Source organism: Saimiri boliviensis, chromosome 4, assembly GCF_048565385.1.
Source record: "Saimiri boliviensis isolate mSaiBol1 chromosome 4, mSaiBol1.pri, whole genome shotgun sequence".
Taxonomy (NCBI): domain Eukaryota; kingdom Metazoa; phylum Chordata; class Mammalia; order Primates; family Cebidae; genus Saimiri; species Saimiri boliviensis.
Window position 1 is genome coordinate 139,163,526 of NC_133452.1, and position 17,676 is coordinate 139,181,201.

The following is a 17,676-nucleotide window of genomic DNA, read 5'->3' on the forward strand; positions in this document are numbered from 1 at the left end:
CAGGAGCTGAGGAAGGAAAGCACTCCCCATGGTGCTGGGAGGCCTCGTTTTCAGACCTGTTTATGACTCCAAGAAGCTCAGTGACATGAGCAAGAGGCTTTGAGTTCTGCGTCCTCAGTTTCTAGGTTCTGTGAAACAGATTCATGGCCCTTAATGCTGTGATTCTTTAAAATCCAACAGGAATGAATTTGTTTCACATCTTAGTGGATAATCACTAATATTGACTAATTAGTGATTAGGTTTTTCATCAGATTGTTTTGTAGTCAGTCACGTTATTGCTGCATTTAGTTGCTAAGCAATATTACAGCTATCCTAGAACTTGATGCCTAGAACGTGAACGTGAGCTATCTAAAAAGGGAGATTACCTTGGCGGTGGAAATTAGAGTTTGAGATACCTTCCTATACAGATTCTAATCCTTCCAGCAAACTCAGGATGTCAGAATCACGGGGAATGTGCCCAAATGACAGTGAGAGGCCACAGTCTTGTGAAGATGAACATACCAAGTTCACATAGCTGGTCAAAGTTTCTGTGTCTGAATCTGCTTCTTATTAAATTTCACAACTTTGAATAAAAAATGAATTTTTATTCAATAGTCTCTACACAACTGTTCTAGAATATGGGTTTTGATATACATTGGATGTTGTGAAGGCTCAAATCTCTCCACAAATAAGTAAATTTACAAATCAGTAAAGATAATTGTTGGCAGAAAAAAAGGAGATTGCTAAACCAGAAATGTAAGTTTTCTTGATGTTTTGAATTATATGTGTATGTATGTCTGTGTATACTAACATATATTTCTGGATTATATATGTATACGTGAATATATGTAGGCATATTCAGCAAACGTACTTGAAAAAATACATTAAACTGTTAGGAAGAGCTATGTCTGAAGTGGAATTATAAATGATGTTTCTTCTTTACTTCTTTGCCTTTCTCACAGTACCTAAAGTGAACACATTGTTTTTGTATCCACGGGAAATAAAGATTCATTTAAAAAGTCAAGTTAAAAAAATCAAGGGTATGTTCCCATATCTATAGTGTATGATTTTTTGACTGAGGACAAACAGGCTACCATTGCATATTGGATAGGAGGGCCTTTGTCTTATGCCTCTTCAATTCATTTACCTATTGAGGCTGTAGAAAACAGGACATGGTTTATGCATGTACTATTCTGTTATTTCCATTGTATATGTCTCTGAACTTTGATAGGAAAAGTAATTCTGCCCTGAAGTTCACATAATAATTCCATTTTAGGCCAGTTGAATCTTAAAAATAAGTAAAATAATGATCAATAAAATCTGGAAAAAATGATTTTAATTCTTGGTGGTCTCATTAGATTGGAAATGTGTGTTTGTTTAATGTGTCAACTTGACGAGACAATAGTATCCCATTTTTAAATTAAATGCAAATCTAGATATTGCTGTGAAGGTATTTTGTAGATGTGTTTAACTTTAAAGATTTCCCTGGTTGTTTTGGGTGGACCTCACCCAATCAGTTGAAGGCTTTGAGAGCAAAACCTGATGTGTTCCAGAGAAGAATTTCTGCATCAAGCCTGTAGCATCAACTCCTTGCTTGAGTTTCCAGCCTGCCAGCCTGTTCTATACATTTTATATTTGCTAATACCCACAACAATGTGAGCCAATTCCTTCAAATAAATATCTCCCTCTCTTTCTTTGTGGGAGTGGGTGTATGTATATTAATACATAACATATGACACTGTATTAGTCCATTTTCACACTGCTATAAAGAAATACCTAAGACTGGGTAATTTATAAAGAAAAGAGGTTTAATTGACTCATATTTCCCCATGGCTGGGGAGGCCTCAGGACACTTATAATAATGGCAGAAGGAAAGGCAGGCACCTTCTTCACAATACAGCAGGAGAGAGAGTATGTGAAGGAGGAACTGTCAGACATGTATGGAATCATCAGTGCTCATGAGAACTCACTCATTATCATGAGAACAGTATGGAAAAAATCCCATGATCTAATCACCTCCCTCCCTCCACATGTGGGGATTCCAGGTCCCTCCCTTGGCAAGTGAGGATTATCTTTTTAGATGAAATTTGAGTGGGGACACAGAGCCAAATGATACCAAACACACAACTTATATAACATTATATAACATATATACTATTTAGTAAGATTTTTACATATGTTATATACATGTACATAGGTATCTATGTATCTTACTGATTGATTCTGTTTTTCTGAGAACCCTGACTGATACTTACTTTGGTACTGGGAAGCTGGGTTCTACTGTAGCAAATTTCTAAAAATGCGGAAGTGGCTTTGGAATTGAGTAACGGGAAGTGACTGGAAGGAATTTGAAGTATATGCTTTTAAAAGCCTAGAAGAGACTTGGAAGAAGTATGGATATTAAAGGCAATTCTGGGGATAAAAAAATTACCTGTTCAGTACAATGTGCACTATTTGCGTAATGGGTACACTGAAAGCCCAGACTTTACCACTGTGCAATATATCCATCCATGTAAAAAGAAAAGCCCTTGTACCCCTAAGTCTATTTAAAAAGCAAATATAGGCAGTTTTGATGAGGTCTCAGAAGGAGGGGAAGAGAATAGTGGAGAAAATTTCCATTGTCTTGGACACATATCGTCATGACGATCAGAATGTTGCTAGAGACATGAGTGTTAAAGGTGCTTTTGGTGAGAACCTAGAAGAAAATTAGAAGCAAGTTATTGGATGCTGCAGGAAAGGTGAGCTTGTTCAAAAATGACAGAAATTTCGGCTGAATTGTGTTTTATATTGGATGGAAAGCAGAACTTGGAAGTGATGAACTTGGATATTTAACTGAGGAGACTTCTTTTTTTTTTTTTTTTTTTTTTCCTTGAATGCATTTTTTTTTTTTTTCCTTTTTTTTTATTGCATTTTAGGTTTTGGGGTACATGTGATGAACATGCAAGATTGTTGCATAGGTACACACATGGCAGTGTGCTTTGCTGCCTTCCGTCCCCTCACCTGTATCTGTCATTTCTCCCCACGCTATCTCTTCCCACCTCCCCACCCCCCGCCCCTCCCCCATTTCCCCCCAACAGACCCCAGTGTGTAGTGCTCCCCTCCCTGTGTCCATGTGTTCTCATTGTTCAACACCCGCCTATGAGCGAGAATATACGGTGTTTGATTTTCTGCTCTTGTGTCAGTTTGCTGAGAATGATGGTTTCCAGGTTCATCCATGTCCCTATAAAGGACGTGAACTCATCGTTTTTGATGGCTGCATAATATTCCATGGTGTATATGTACCACATTTTCCCTATCCAGTCTATCATCGTTGGGCATATGGGTTGGTTCCAGGTCTTTGCTATTGTAAACAGTGCTGCAATGAACATTCGTGTGCACGTGTCCTTGTAGTAGAATGATTTATAATCCTTTGGATATATACCCAGTAATGGGATTGCTGGGTCAAATGGGATTTCTATTTTTAGGTCCTTGAGGAATCGCCACACTGTCTTCCACAATGGTTGAATTAATTTACATTCCCACCAACAGTGTAAAAGTGTTCCTATTTCTCCACATCCTCTCCAGCATCTGTTGTTTCCCGATTTTTTAATGATCGCCATTCTAACTGGTGTGAAATGGTATCTCAATGTGGTTTTAATTTGCATTTCTCTGATGACCAGTGATGATGAGCATTTTTTCATATGTTTGTTGGCCAACTGAGGAGACTTCTAAGCAAAGTGTGGCCTGACTGTTTTCTTGCGGCTTATAGTAAAATGGGGGAGGAAAGAGATACACTGAGGAAGGAACTGTTAGTAATAAGGAACCAGCATTTGATGATGTGGAAAATTCTCAGCCTGTCCATATTGCCAAACTTTTCCAAGGGTCAAGGGTGAGGTCAGACAGCCTTCTGTGGAAGAGATTAGCCACGTGACTACTGGGTTCACACAGCCATCTCAGCAGATGCCAGGAACAGGGCTGGGGCTGCTCAGAAAAGATCTTTGTGGGACCCTCATGTCTACTGTCAGGGACCCTCTGACATGCTCAGAAGACCAAAGAGATTTTTGATGATGTTGTATCAGCTGAAACTCTGCCAGCTTGGCCTGGCAGGAACAGAGACAGGAAGCAATGAGGAAAGACTGTCAGCCCTCTAGGTCCCACATGTAGGAAACAGCCTGCCCAGTGGTGCTGGCAGGACCTCTGCTGAGGCGTCCACAGGCCCAGAGGACAGAGCATGGACCACAGAGGATTATTTAGACCTAGTGGAAATTGCTCTGCTGAGTTCTGAACTTGCTTGGGACAAGCGACTCTTTTATTCCTTCTCTTTTATCCTTTTGGAGATGGAAATGCTTTTCCTGTATTTGACCCACCATTGTCTTTTGGAATCAGATAACTTGTTTCCTGATTTCACAAGTGTGTAGATGGAAAGGAATTCTGCCCCACTGTGGCTCAGATGCAGAGTTTCATCCATAACTATTCAGATGATGAGATCAGGGACTTTTTGACTTGATGGTATTTAGATGATATTTCAGACTGAGAATTGATGCTGGAATGGGTTATGACTTTTGGGGAGGTTGGGACAGGATAAATGTATTTTGCACAAACATGCATTTTTGGGGGCCAGCAGGGAGAATCTACAGGTTCCAGTTGTGTTTGCCCCAAAATTCACGTCTTTCTGGAATCCTGTAATGTGACCTTATTTGGAAACAGAAAATAGGTTTTTTGTTTGTTTGTTTGTTTGTTTTCAGGTGTAATTAGTTAAGATGTGGCCATTCTGGCATAGTGGGTCTTAAATCCAGTATGATGGGTGTCCTTATAAGAAGACAGAGATGCAGGGAGAAGAGGGCTCTGTGACACCAGATGCAGGTGGAGCGAGGCACCCGCAAACCAGGAAGCATCAAGTCATGCTGGTAACACCATGAGAACAGGCAAGGAGCATTCTTCCCTAGCACCTCAGAGGGCAGACAGCCCTTTTGCCACTGTGACTTCAGACTTCCAGCTTCCAAAACCCCGAGAGCATATGCCTGTGGATTGAAGTTACCTGATCTGTGCTAGTGTGTTACGGCAGCTCAAAGAAACCAATCCAGTGGGCTTTTGCATTTTCCTGAAGTCCAGATCTTGGCTAACAGATAGGAAGAGATAAGAAAAGAAGGAAAGCCCACCTTTCTCTCTCTGGCCAGGATGGAGTATCTTCCCACATGGAGAAGGAGAGCTGATCCTTCTGTCATTACCGCAGTTGCTAATGAAAAGTGAAATGACAAGAGTGAGAAAATCAGAGGCACCTGGTGCTCGGTTACATGCTGTAGGGTTCCTTAGCTAGTGTAAGGAGCTTGGAAACGTGATGGCACTCCCCGGAGAGGACTGTTCTATAGATTTTGAGAAAGGCCTGTCTTCTCTGGTCATGTCTAGTTTCAGACCCAGAGAAAAGCCCAGTTCTTGGCTGGTATTTAAGGTCCTAATGTTTGTCATATTGCGTTTTCACTCTTACTGTCTTGATCAAGTTTTCGCCCTGTGAGAGTCACACATGGGAGGAGTGGGATGGGACGGAGTACTCAGCATTCACAGAGCTCAGCCCTGCCTCACTCTGCTGGGTGTGTGTACTCTTGGCAAAATGCAACTTCCTGTTCAGAGAAAAAGAACTTAAAAAGGCTTGTAAAATGGGCTCCCAAGGCTCCTTGAATAGCAAATAGCTTTTAAAAGACAATACTTTAATGGCCCATGAGTAACTAAGTCAAAAACAGAAGTATTGAATGTCCCTTTAAATGTATATGCGTTTAAAGAGCAAGATGGGAATAGATTTGGCAACGTTTCTTCTGGATTTTATAGAATTCAAAATGCTTGAAAATTTTTTACCTATCCGCCCACACACAACTGTAAACATTTTATAAACAATGGGAGATAACAAAAATGATACTGTGCAAATCCAAACAGTATGCAGCTTCTGCATTGCTGTGCTTGATGGAAATATTTCTCTCTTTTATGAGCTTCTCTCTGTGGATGGAGAAGGATGAAAGATGGGCGTGTGAGGCAGGGAGGGGGGAAAGGAGGAAGAGCAGCACAGTCCAGGCATCCACAGCTGTTCTAAACACTCACTTGTGTTGCTTTCTAAATGGAACCATTTGCTTCACATTTTGAACTGCTAACATTTGGTAGAATAGGGGACTTTCCTGTAAACTATGAATTTTATGACAATGAATTAGCATGTTGATACAAAATTGATTCAGTATATAACCTAACTCTTCTGCTGCTTAATGAAGTGATGGTGATGAAACTAGAACAAATAACTTTATGCTTTGTAAAGCACTCGGAAGAGGACTTCTGTGTTTAATTACTGTGTGGTTGTGACAAGGATGGTACCTGCCTGGACCATGGGCTACAAAGTTTGCAGCAGCCACTCCCGCTTTAGCAGATTGAGTGTGGCACTAACAAATTAGAACACCGGTGTTAGAACAGAGAGGGAAAATATACATGCAAATATAGTCAGTTCTGATGAACTTCCAACATCTGTTAAGTACCTATTGCTTCTGTGCCAGGTGCTGGGGATAGGACACAACGAGATGGGGGCATTTACAGTGTCCAGAACTCTAGGGAGGGTGGGGAGGATGAGGCATTATTGTTTTAGTTGGGTTTTGTGATTATTAATTTTGTGTTACCTTGACTGGACCAGGTTAGTTCAGATATTTGGCCAACCATTATTTGGGTGCTTTTGTGAGGGTGTTTTGGAAGAGATAGGCATTTAAATTGTAAGACTGTATAAAACAGATGGCACTCCCTTAAGTGGGTGGGCACCATCCAATCTCAGGAGGCCCTGAACAGAACAAAAAGGCAGAGAAGGGGGGATTTGTTCTCTGTGCCTGAATTTTTGAGCTGGGGCATGGTTCTCTTCCTGCCATCTTTTTACGCCATCAGCTCTCCTGGTTCTCAGGCCTTTGGACTCAGACTGGACCCATGCCACTGGCTCTGTTGGGCCTCCAGCTTTGCAGGTGACATGGCCTCTAAAATTGTGTGAGCCAATTTCTTATTATCTCCTTACACGTCCCCCATCTGGGTTCTATTTCTCTGAGGAACCCAAGAAGGAGACAATGAGGCAAGAATTTGAGGACTGTTAGTTGAATAGGAGTGATCCAGGAAGCATGGGTAGGAAGGAGAGTGACAGAAGTGAGACAGGGAAAGGAAGGAAGCCATCTGCCACTCTAGGCAACTGGTGATACTGGGACAGACGCTGGTATTAGTCTGCCTGAGGGTGAGGGAGATGGGCTAGTCAGTCATCTTCCAGTTCTGTCCCGCTTCACTGGCTGAGGGCTGCTCCGGGAAGAATTAACTCCCCAGCTTTTCCGGCCTCTGCTGTGCAGATCATGAGAAGCCTTCAGAGGGAGCACAGCAGGTTCTTGTAGGTGGATGCCCTCTGCAGGTCCTGGAAGCTGAGGACTGAGGGTGTAAGGATGAGCACCTAATGGCATCCACTATCATGAATGACTGGATGGAGTTTGGGCCCGCAAAAAGGGCAAAAGGAGTTCAGAGGAGGAAGAATATTATGGGATATAGTAAGAAGGGAGAAATTTATGGAGGAGTTGGGGCACTGACTCAGGCTCTATAATGGGGAAGAGGCACGGTGAGCCAAGGTTGTGGAGTGTATAGTTTTGGAACCTGGTGATGAAAGCTGAATCACCGAGTACTGTCTGCTCTGGAATGGCTACAGAGCAAGTTGATGTTGGGCCGTGATGTGCCACATGGACAGGACCATAGATATTCAATGTGACATTTCGACCAGAGACATGAAGTAATTTTGGTATGGCAGAGCCTCACTCTTGCTCCCTAGCATCCATTCTTTTTTTTTTTTTTTTTTAATCTTATATATATATGAGACAGAGTCTTGCTCTGTTGCCCAGGCTAGAGTGGAGTGGCACAAGCTTAGCACACTATAACCTCTGCCTCCTGGGTTTAAGCGATTCTCCTGCCTCAGCTTCCTGAGTAGCTGGGATTACAATGCCCACCACCAGGCCCGGCTAATTGTTGTATTTTTAGTAGAGACGGTGTTTCACCATGATGGCCGGGCTGCTCTCAAACTCCTGACCTCAAGCAATCCACCTGCCTCAGCCTCCCAAAGTGCTGGGATTACAGGAGTGAGCCACCATGCCTGGCCACCAGCATCCATTCTTTCAGCGCCCATAGCAATAGAATTTTCAGCCGGGTGCATGGTTGAACAAAATGCAGACTTTATTCCCAGCCTCTCTTGTAGCAAGGTGTGGCCATGTGGCTAAGTTCCCCAGAAGGGGCTATGAACAGAAATGATGCCAGCACATCCATGTTTTGCCCTTTAAAATATAGGATGGACTCTCCAGGTCCCTACCCTTCCTTACTGGTGGCTCAGATCTGCAGATGGTACAGAGGGCTGTAGATGAAGCAGCACTTTGAGGAGAGCAAAAAATCAATACAGAAGGAAATTGAGTCCCTCAACACTTTATGGACTATTGTCAACATGGCTAATCCTATATTCTAACTAGCAGATTAGGGAAATTAACCTGGCTGTGATATTCGGGGTAAGCTTTGGGTGGGAAGGACACAGGACTTGTGGATGATTCTATGGTTGACATTTTCCATTACATTGAGCTAGTTCACAGTTTGGAGGCTTAGTGCCCAGACGGTGATTTCTTTCAGATCTCGATTCTGGTATTTACGAACTGATGTGGTAGCTCGGTGAGGAGAACACTGATGGAAGGTCTGGGTGGAGGTGGCTTCAGGGAGGGGAAGACACTGGGATACTTCTTGGGAAAATTCTGAAGGAGAAATGGGGTGTGACCCTGAGTGAACACATCTGCGGAGATGTGTGTGCTTATATGTCAATGTCCAGTTGAATCTGGTTATGGGGGAACATCTGGTTGGGTAAATGAATTGTATTGGTGTACCCTACTAGGGTTATCTACCTAGTAGGTAAATGAATATCAGCTGATATTCTGCAATTAAATTGTCATATTGTATTGGCCATTTACAATCTAACCAGATAAAATAGCCTATTATCTGTGGTGTATACCCAATCAGGTATTAAAATTGAATGCACATTTACTGAGTAATGTGGTGATGCTTATGCTAACATGAGTTTACAACCTAAGAGAATGGGTACCAGCTCTGCTTGGGGCTCACTTCTTGAACAGAAGCAATCAAAGGACATTATCTGCCTGCTTCCTAAGGCTGGTCCCAGGCCATCGAACAACAGAGGGTACCCCAAAAGGTGACCACAGAAACCAATGCTCTTCTGTTGGGGTGCACCATGTCAATGGCTCCCTCGTCTGCAAACTTCTCTCGAGTTCTCAGAGAAAGGGCATTCGTGCTGAGAATTTGGCTACATTTTATCAAGGGATGTGCTTGACCACAGCTTCCCAGGGATCGTGATGCTTGGCATGTGCCTGGACCAGGGTAGGCATTCAGTAAATGTGTGCATGGAAAAAACGCACAAGTAATTGACTTGGAGCTCACCGTCAACACCTAAGTCATATATTGTTGGCCATCCCAGAACATTAGTAACCACGTGCTTATTAAAAACCAGGTCTCCCGAGGGAGAATTCGGTCCCTAAATTTGTTTGAGGTTTTATTTTTTAGCTTCAGCATTCAGAGATTGTCTGTGCTCTGTCTCTGGCCCTAGTCAGCCTCTGTCTGTAGATCAGTATGGACAGTGATATCTTTAGCTAATATTGGGCAGTGGTTTCGCAACCCATATGTAATTCATTAGTATGTAAAATGCTATCTGCGCCAAAATAATATACAAGCTGTCTGAAAAGTCTGGAAACAGAGGGTAAACTTATTTCAAAGAGTTTATTAGTTAACATTTTCAAATAATGTACTGGTCTTATCTTCCTCACTCCAGACACTTTTGTAGGTAAAGTAAACTTAAAGCAATAGGTTCACTCATTAGTCAGAAAAAGTACAATAAATACATGATATTTTCCTTGTTTCCAGAATATTTGGACACTGTAATGTTCTTATTGTAATTTTGTTTTGGATTAACAATAGGGTTATTGCTTTAAATTTAGTGATACTTCATCTGAAAAGCTATCTGTCTGTTCGAGAAAAACATATTGAATATGTATTTTTGATTATATAAATAACATGCTATTTAAAAGTAGGATTTTCATGTACTGAAAAATTTTTGTACATCTTGAAATTGATAAGCATCTTGGGAAGTTTATTTTAAATTCTTTGTTCTGGATTAGTTAAAAGAGAACAAGTGCTTTAAAATTTACTTTCAAGTGTCTACTTATAATATGTTCTGAACCAAAATATAAAGGTTGAGGTTTTTGGCTTAATCTAAACTTTACTCTGCAAAAAATATTTTAAAAGGAGAAAATAATAAATTTGAAATAGGAAATAGGGGAAAGTGTATAATATTCTCCATCAAAAAATCTGTCTTTGCAATATCCCAAGAAGCCAGCAAGTTCCACATGTTCCATAAATCCACTTTACAGGGGAACTTAATGGGCTGGATTTGCAGCAAGTTAAATGAGACTTTTTTAAAAAAAAACTGATGTAGTTTTCACAGACTGACGCCCTTCACTGTTTGAGTGAAACCATCTTGGTTTGAATACATGGGTATATTTCACCATCAGGCTTGTGTCAAATGACCCTGAATTTGAAAATGAAAGCACCCTTCAGATCTTTGCTTTGGAGTGGTGTCATAAACAAATCTGAGTTTTGTTCTCACGACTTACCATGATCTCTTCCAAACCTTTGATGTATTTATGTCCAAGTACAAGGATTATATGAGCAGCTCTGAACGTTCTGTTACAGATGAGGTGAGGCTGAGCCTCTGCCTCTAGTTACCACACTGTATGCATAGCCATGATGGTTGAGGGCTAGAATCGTCCTCTGGGAGCCCCTTTAGATGAAAGCTGTTGACTTTGCATGTGCAAATCCATCATAGGTACACAGAGATAGTGAGAATATACTGAGAGAGTGCACGGTTATTAACATGAAAGTCACATGGCTGAAAAGTACCAAGATTGAAAAATCTGAGGTCTCAGCAAAAAGTTGAGATCAGAGAAAACCAATAGAAATGACAATAATCCAGTAAGAAAGAAAGGGAGAAATTTGCTTCCCAAACAAATTAGTTTTGTTAATGGAAAAGTCTGCTGGCCCAGTTGATCCCTCGCCCGAACCACTCTCTTTCCATTTTTGAAACACTGTTTTCTCCCAAGGTGACTTGCTTACCAGTTTTAATTGTGCAGCCAGCACCTCTTTAAAAGTTTTGAGGCAAGCCTTACTGCTTGAAATTTAATATATTTTATACTTGCATTTTTCTCTAGTTTTGTCTACATCAACCTCAGAGGGAAAATGCTGATATGTCTTCTTGACCTTTTAATAAATTATTGCTGAGCTTAGAGGCACATTTTTCTCTGCCCTTAGTTTCCCTACCCAGTGTGTGGCGATTCTGGGATTGAATAGCTTCTCTTTGTTTGCATTATTGTAGACAACTGCCAAGGTGTACGTGTGTTGGAGGGTGGGCTATGACAACAATGGAATTTTTCTATTTTAAGGGACTGATCTATGTAAACTGAGAAATGTCTTTCTGCAAATATGAACCCTGATTATCTCAAAGTAATTACTTGGGAGAATTAGTTTAGCTCTTTACACTGCTATAGAGCTCTATAATTTACAAACCAGTGTCATATACAGTGTAGCATGACTGACTGTAATTCCTTCTTTGGGATGGCACACCCATTCTGACTGCTAATATCCCCCTTTCTCCCTTCTTTTCTTCCTCCCGCCTTTCCTCCTTCCCTTTTTATTTTTCTTTCTTTTCTTCTTCCTTCCTTTTTTTTGCTTGTCTGCCTGCCTTCCCTCCCTTCTTCCCTCTCTTCTTCCTTCCTCCTTTCTTTCCTCTTCCCTCCTCTTTTCCCTACATTCCTTTCTTCCCTCCCTTTCTCCTTCCTTCCTTCCTCCCTCCTTCCTTCCCTTTTTTCTCTCCTTCTCCACCACCCATCCTTCTTCCTTCCTCCCCTGCCTTTATTCTTCCCTCTCTGTCTTACTTTCTTCCTCCCTTTCTTTCTCCCTCTCCGTCTTCCTCCCTCCCTTCTTTCTTTATAATACAAATATACTTTTATTACAAATACAAACATGTGTAACATCAAGTACAGTTTTTAAAGTACCGATTATGAGAACTATATTTTAAAGTACAGTTTATGAGAACTGGTACATGAATTCAGAAAACTTGCAGGATACAAAATTAATATATACAAATCAATAGCTCTGCTATCTGCCAATAGCAACCAAGATGATAATCAAATCAAGAACTCAACCCCTTTTACAATGACTGAAAAAAAACCATAAAATTCTTAGGAATATACCTAATCAAGGAGGTGAAAGACTTCTACAAGGAAAACTACAAAACATTGCTGAAAGAAATTACAGGTGACACAAACAAATGGAAAAACATCTTATGTTCATGGATGGGTAGAATATTGTGAAAATGACCATACTGCCAAAAGAAATCTACAAATTCAATGTAATTCCCATCAAAAACCACCATAATTCTTCACAGAACTAGAAAAAGCAATCCTAAAATTCATATGAAACCAAAAAAGAGCCTGCATAGCCAAAGCAACATTGAGAAAAAACAACAAATCTGGAGACATCACATTACCTGACTTCAAACTATACAACAAGGCCATAGTCACCAAAACAGCATGACACTGGTATAAAAATAGGCACATAGACCAATGAAACAGAATAGAGAACCCAGAAGTAAAGCCAAATACTTATAGCCAACTGCTCATTGACAAAACAAACAAAAACATAGAGTGGAGAATGGACACCCTATTCAACAAATGATGCTGGGACAATTGGCAAGCCACATATAGCAGTGAAATTTAATACTTATTACTGACCTTGTATAAAACTCAACTCAAGATGGATCAAAGACTTACATCTAAGACCTGAAACCATACAAATTCTAGAAGATAACATCAGAAAAACCCTTCTAGACATTGGCCTAGACAAAGACTTCATGACTGATGAAACTGAATTAAATAAAAAATCTTCTGCACAGCAAAAGAAATGATCAGTAGTGTTAACAGATGACCCATAGAGTGGGAGAAAAATCTTCATAATCTATATATGTGACAAAGAACTAATATGCAAAATCTACTAAGAACTCAAGGAAATCAACAAGGAAAAAAAAAAACAATCCCATCATCTAAAGACATGAATAGACAATTCTCAAAAGAAGATATACAAATGGTCAACAAGCATATGAAAGAATGCTCAACATCATTAATTATCAGGGAAATGCAAATCAAAACCACAAGGCAATATCACCTTACTCCTGTAAGAATGCCCATAATAAAAAATATTTAAAAAATAGATGTTGGTGTGGATGTGGTGAAAAGGGAACACTTTTACACTGTTGGTGGTAATCTAAAGTAGTACAACCACTATGGGAAACATTGTGGAGATTCCTTAAAAGACTAAAAGTAGGTCTATTGTTTGATCCAGTAATCCCACCCACTACTAGGTATCTACTCAGAAGAAAAGAAGTAATTATACAAAAAAGATACTTGCACATGCATGTTTATAGCAGCATAATTTGCAATAACAAAAATATGGAACCAGCCTAAATGCCTATCAATCAATGACTGAATAAAGAAAATGTGGTATATATATAAATATTTATATCCATATACCATGGAATACTGCTCCTCCATGAAAAGGAACAAAATAATGGCATTCACAGCAACCTGGATGGAGTTGGAGACTATTATTCTAAGTGAAGTAACTCAGGAATGGAAAACCAAACATTGTATGTTCTTACTCATAAGTGTGAGCTAAGCTATGAGGATACAAAGGCATTAGAATGATTTGATGGACTTTGGGGGTGGGGAGAAAGGGTCGGGGGTGAGGAATAGAAGACTACACCTTGGGTACAGTGTACACTGCTTGGGTGATGGGTCTACCAAAATCTGAAAAGTCACTGAAGAACTTATTCATGTAACCGAACACCATCTGCTCCCTAAAAATCAATTGAATAAAGAATAAATAATACAAAATAATAAAAAAGTGGTTGCCTACAGCTTTGGTTTCTACCACATTTTGGCTTGTTAAGAAGAGTTCTTCAAACAAGCATTATTTCCTGATCAGAGGTAGGGTGATAAAATAAAATAAAATAAAATGATTGAGTTGGGAATGCAGGGTGTTAGTCTTGAGTCTGCTATTTCCTGTAATCTCTGAGCTTTAGTTTTCTCCTTTTAAGATTAGTCTCAAATGAACACCCTTTATTTGCTTCAGAGCATTATTGTGAAGATTCAGTTAATGCCAAATATAAAATACCACCCCATCACCCTCTATCCCCCTCACGTAGGCTGTTAATTATTATAGTTATTGTTGTACCTGACCTTTCACTGGGTTATTCCCATTCTTAGTTACAATGGATGCTCCATGAACACAGGGATTTTATACATTTGTTAACTTCTTCATTTCAAAAGCACATGGCAGTGACTGACACAGAGTATGCACTAAATATAATTTAGTTAACAAGGCATGAAAATTCCTTCCTTCCTTCCCTCCCGCCCTCTCTTTCCATCCCTCCCTCCATCCTTCCCTGCCTCCCTTCCTTCCTTTACTTCCCCTTTTGTCTCTTTCTTTTTCTTTTTCTTTCTTTTCTTTCTCTCTCTCTTTCCTTAAAAGAAAAAACTATTAGAAAAAACTCTCTTTCTCTCTCTCTTTCCTTTTCTTTTCTTCTTTCTTTCCTTCTTTCCTTTTTTCTATAGATGCCTTTCTTGGGAGGCTTGTTACAGATTAAGGGTTAGTCAAAAAATGCTAAATTCAAGGAAGCCTTCTCACATTTGATTGATGATCTTTGTTTGTTTCCCATTGTACCTCAGTTATTCCATATTATCTCAAGACAAGATCAGTTGCATTCTCCTAAAATTGTCATTCAAGCTATTTGCTGTAACTATTGCTTTAAATATGTATCTCAATGTCATGTATTCCTTGCCTATGGGCATTTGCTAATATTGATGCTTTATAGAGGAGTGTTTTCTTTATCACTAAAGAAATATATAGACATTTTTGCTTGAACCTAAGAGTCTAAATTTTATAATACAAGTCATAAATAAAGCTACATCTTATTATTTCTATTTTTTAAATTTTATTTTAAGTTGCAGGGTATATGTGCAAGATGTGCAGGTTTGTTACATAGGTAAATGTGTGCCATGGTAGTTTGCTGCACCTATCAACCCCTCACCTAGGTATTAAGCCCCACATGCATTGGCCCTTTATCTTATGCTCTTCCTTCCTTCCCCATATGACAGACCCCAGTGTGTGTTATTCACCTCCTCATGTCCATGTATCACATTGTTGAGCTCCCACTTATAAATGAGAACATGCAGTGTTTGATTTTCTGTTACTGTGTTAGTTTTCTTAGGGTAATGGCTTCTAGCACCATCCATGTTCCTGCAAAGGACATGATCTCATCCCTTTTCGTGGCTGCATAGTATTCCTTGGTGTATATGTACTATATTTTCTTTATCCAGTCTATCATTAATGAGCATTTGGGTTGATTCCTTGTCTTTGCTATTGTGAATAGTGCTACAGTGAATATATGCATGCATTTATTTTTATAATAGAATGATTTATATTCTTTTGGGTATATATCCTGTAATGGGGTTGTTGGGTCAAATGGTATTTCTGTTTCTAGGTCTTTGAGGAATTGCCACACTATCTTCCACAGTTGTTGAACTAATTTACATTCTCACCAAGAGTATGAAAAATGTTCTTATTTCTCCATAGCCTCACCAGCATCAGATGATTTTTTTTTAACTTTTTAATAATCACGATTCTGACTGGCATGGCATCTTATTGTGGTTTTGTTATATTTCTCTAATGATTAGTGATGTTGAGCTTTTTTTTATATTTTTTTTTGGCCACATAAATGTCTTTTTTGGGGAAGTGTCTGTTCATGTCCTTTGCCCACTTTTTAATGGGATTTTTTTTCCTTGTAAATTTATTTGAGTTCCTTGTAGATTCTGGATATTAGCCCTTTGTCAGATGGATAGATTGCAAAATTTTTCTTCCATTCTGTTGGTTGTCTGTTCAGTCTGATGATAGTATTTTTTTTTTTTTGCTGTGCAGAAGCTGTTTAGATACTTAGATCCCATTTGTCAAATTTTGTTTTTGTTGCAATTACTTTTGACATTTTGTCATGAAATATTTTCCCATGCCTATGTACTGAATGGTATTGCCTAGATTTTCCTCTGGGTTTTTACAGTTTTGGTTTTTACATTTAAGTCTTTAATCTATCTTGAGTGAACTTTTGTATAAGGTATAAGGAGGGGGTCCAGTTTCAATATTCTGCATATGATGAGCCAGTTCTCCCAGCACCATTTATTAAATAAGGAATCCTTTACCTATTCTTGTTTCTGTTGGGTTTGTTGAAGATCAGATGGTTGTAGATGTACAATCTTATTTCTGAGTTTTGTATTCTGTTCCATTAGTCCATGTGTCTGTTTTTATACCCATACCATGCTGTTTTCATTACTGTAGCTTTGCCATATAGTTTGAAGTTGGGTAACATGATGCCTCCATCTTTGTTCTTTTTGCTTAAGATTGTCTTGGCTATATGGGTTGGCTCCATATTAATTTTAAAATAGTTTTTTCTAATTGTGTGAAAAATGTCATTGGTAGTTTAATGGGAATAGTACTGAATCTATACATTGCTTTGGGCAGTGTGGCCATTTTCACAATAATGATTCTTCCTATCCATGAGCATGAGATGTTTTTCCATTTTTGTGTGTCCTCTCTGATTTCCCTGAGCAGTAGTTTGTAGTCTCCTTGAAGAGGTCCTTCACTTCCCTTGTTTGTTGTATTCCTGCATATTTTATTCTCTTGGTAGCAATTGTGAATGGGAGTTTATTTATGATTTGGCTCTCTGCTCATCTGTTGTTCATGTATAGGAATGCTTGTGATTTTTTCCCATTGATTTTGTATCCTGAGACTTTGCTGAAGTTGCTTAATAGCTTAAGAGCTTTTGGGCTGAGATGATGAGGTTTTCTAGATATAGGATCACATCATTTGCAAACAGAGACAATTTGACTCCTCTCTTCCTATTTGAATACCCTTTATTTCTTTCTCTTGTCTGATTGCCCTGACCAGAACTTCCAATATTGTGTTGAATGGGAGTGATGAAAGAGGACATCCTTGTCTTGTGCTAGTTTTCAAGGAGAATACTTCTAGCATTTGCCCATTCAGTATGATGTTGGTTGTGGGTCATAATAGTCATAATAATAGTCATAAATGACTGTTATTATTTTGAGATATGTTCCTTCAATTCCTAGTTTATTGAGAAAAAGCTACATGCTAAATAGAAATTTTTAAAGTACAGTTTAGGGGGATCCCAAGATGGCCGAATAAGAGGCAGCTTTGGAAAGCAGCTCCCAGTGAGGGAGACACAGAAGCTGAGTGGTCTTCACAATTCCAAACAAGGTACGAGGTTCATTTTGTGGGACTAGTTGGACAGTGGGTTTAAACCAAATAGGGCAAGTTGAGGCAAGGTGGGGCACTGCCCCACCCAGGAGGTACATGCAACCAACCAGAGGACCAGGGGATCTCCCCCTCTGGAACTTCAATTCGGATACAGCACTCCACCCAAGCCCTCTACAACCCACAGAACAGGAGATCTCTGCAGGGCTGAAAAACCTCAACGAGCTGCCTGAACAGGGCAGAACAGCAACTTTG

General features: G+C 39.6%; 1 long non-coding RNA gene across 1 annotated transcript in view; it reads left to right on the forward strand.

Annotated features, from left to right (window-relative positions):
- Positions 1–17,676, forward strand: part of LOC141584377 (uncharacterized) — a 107,491-nt gene that overhangs the window by 65,315 nt on the left and 24,500 nt on the right. The gene's annotated exons all lie outside the window — the stretch shown is intronic.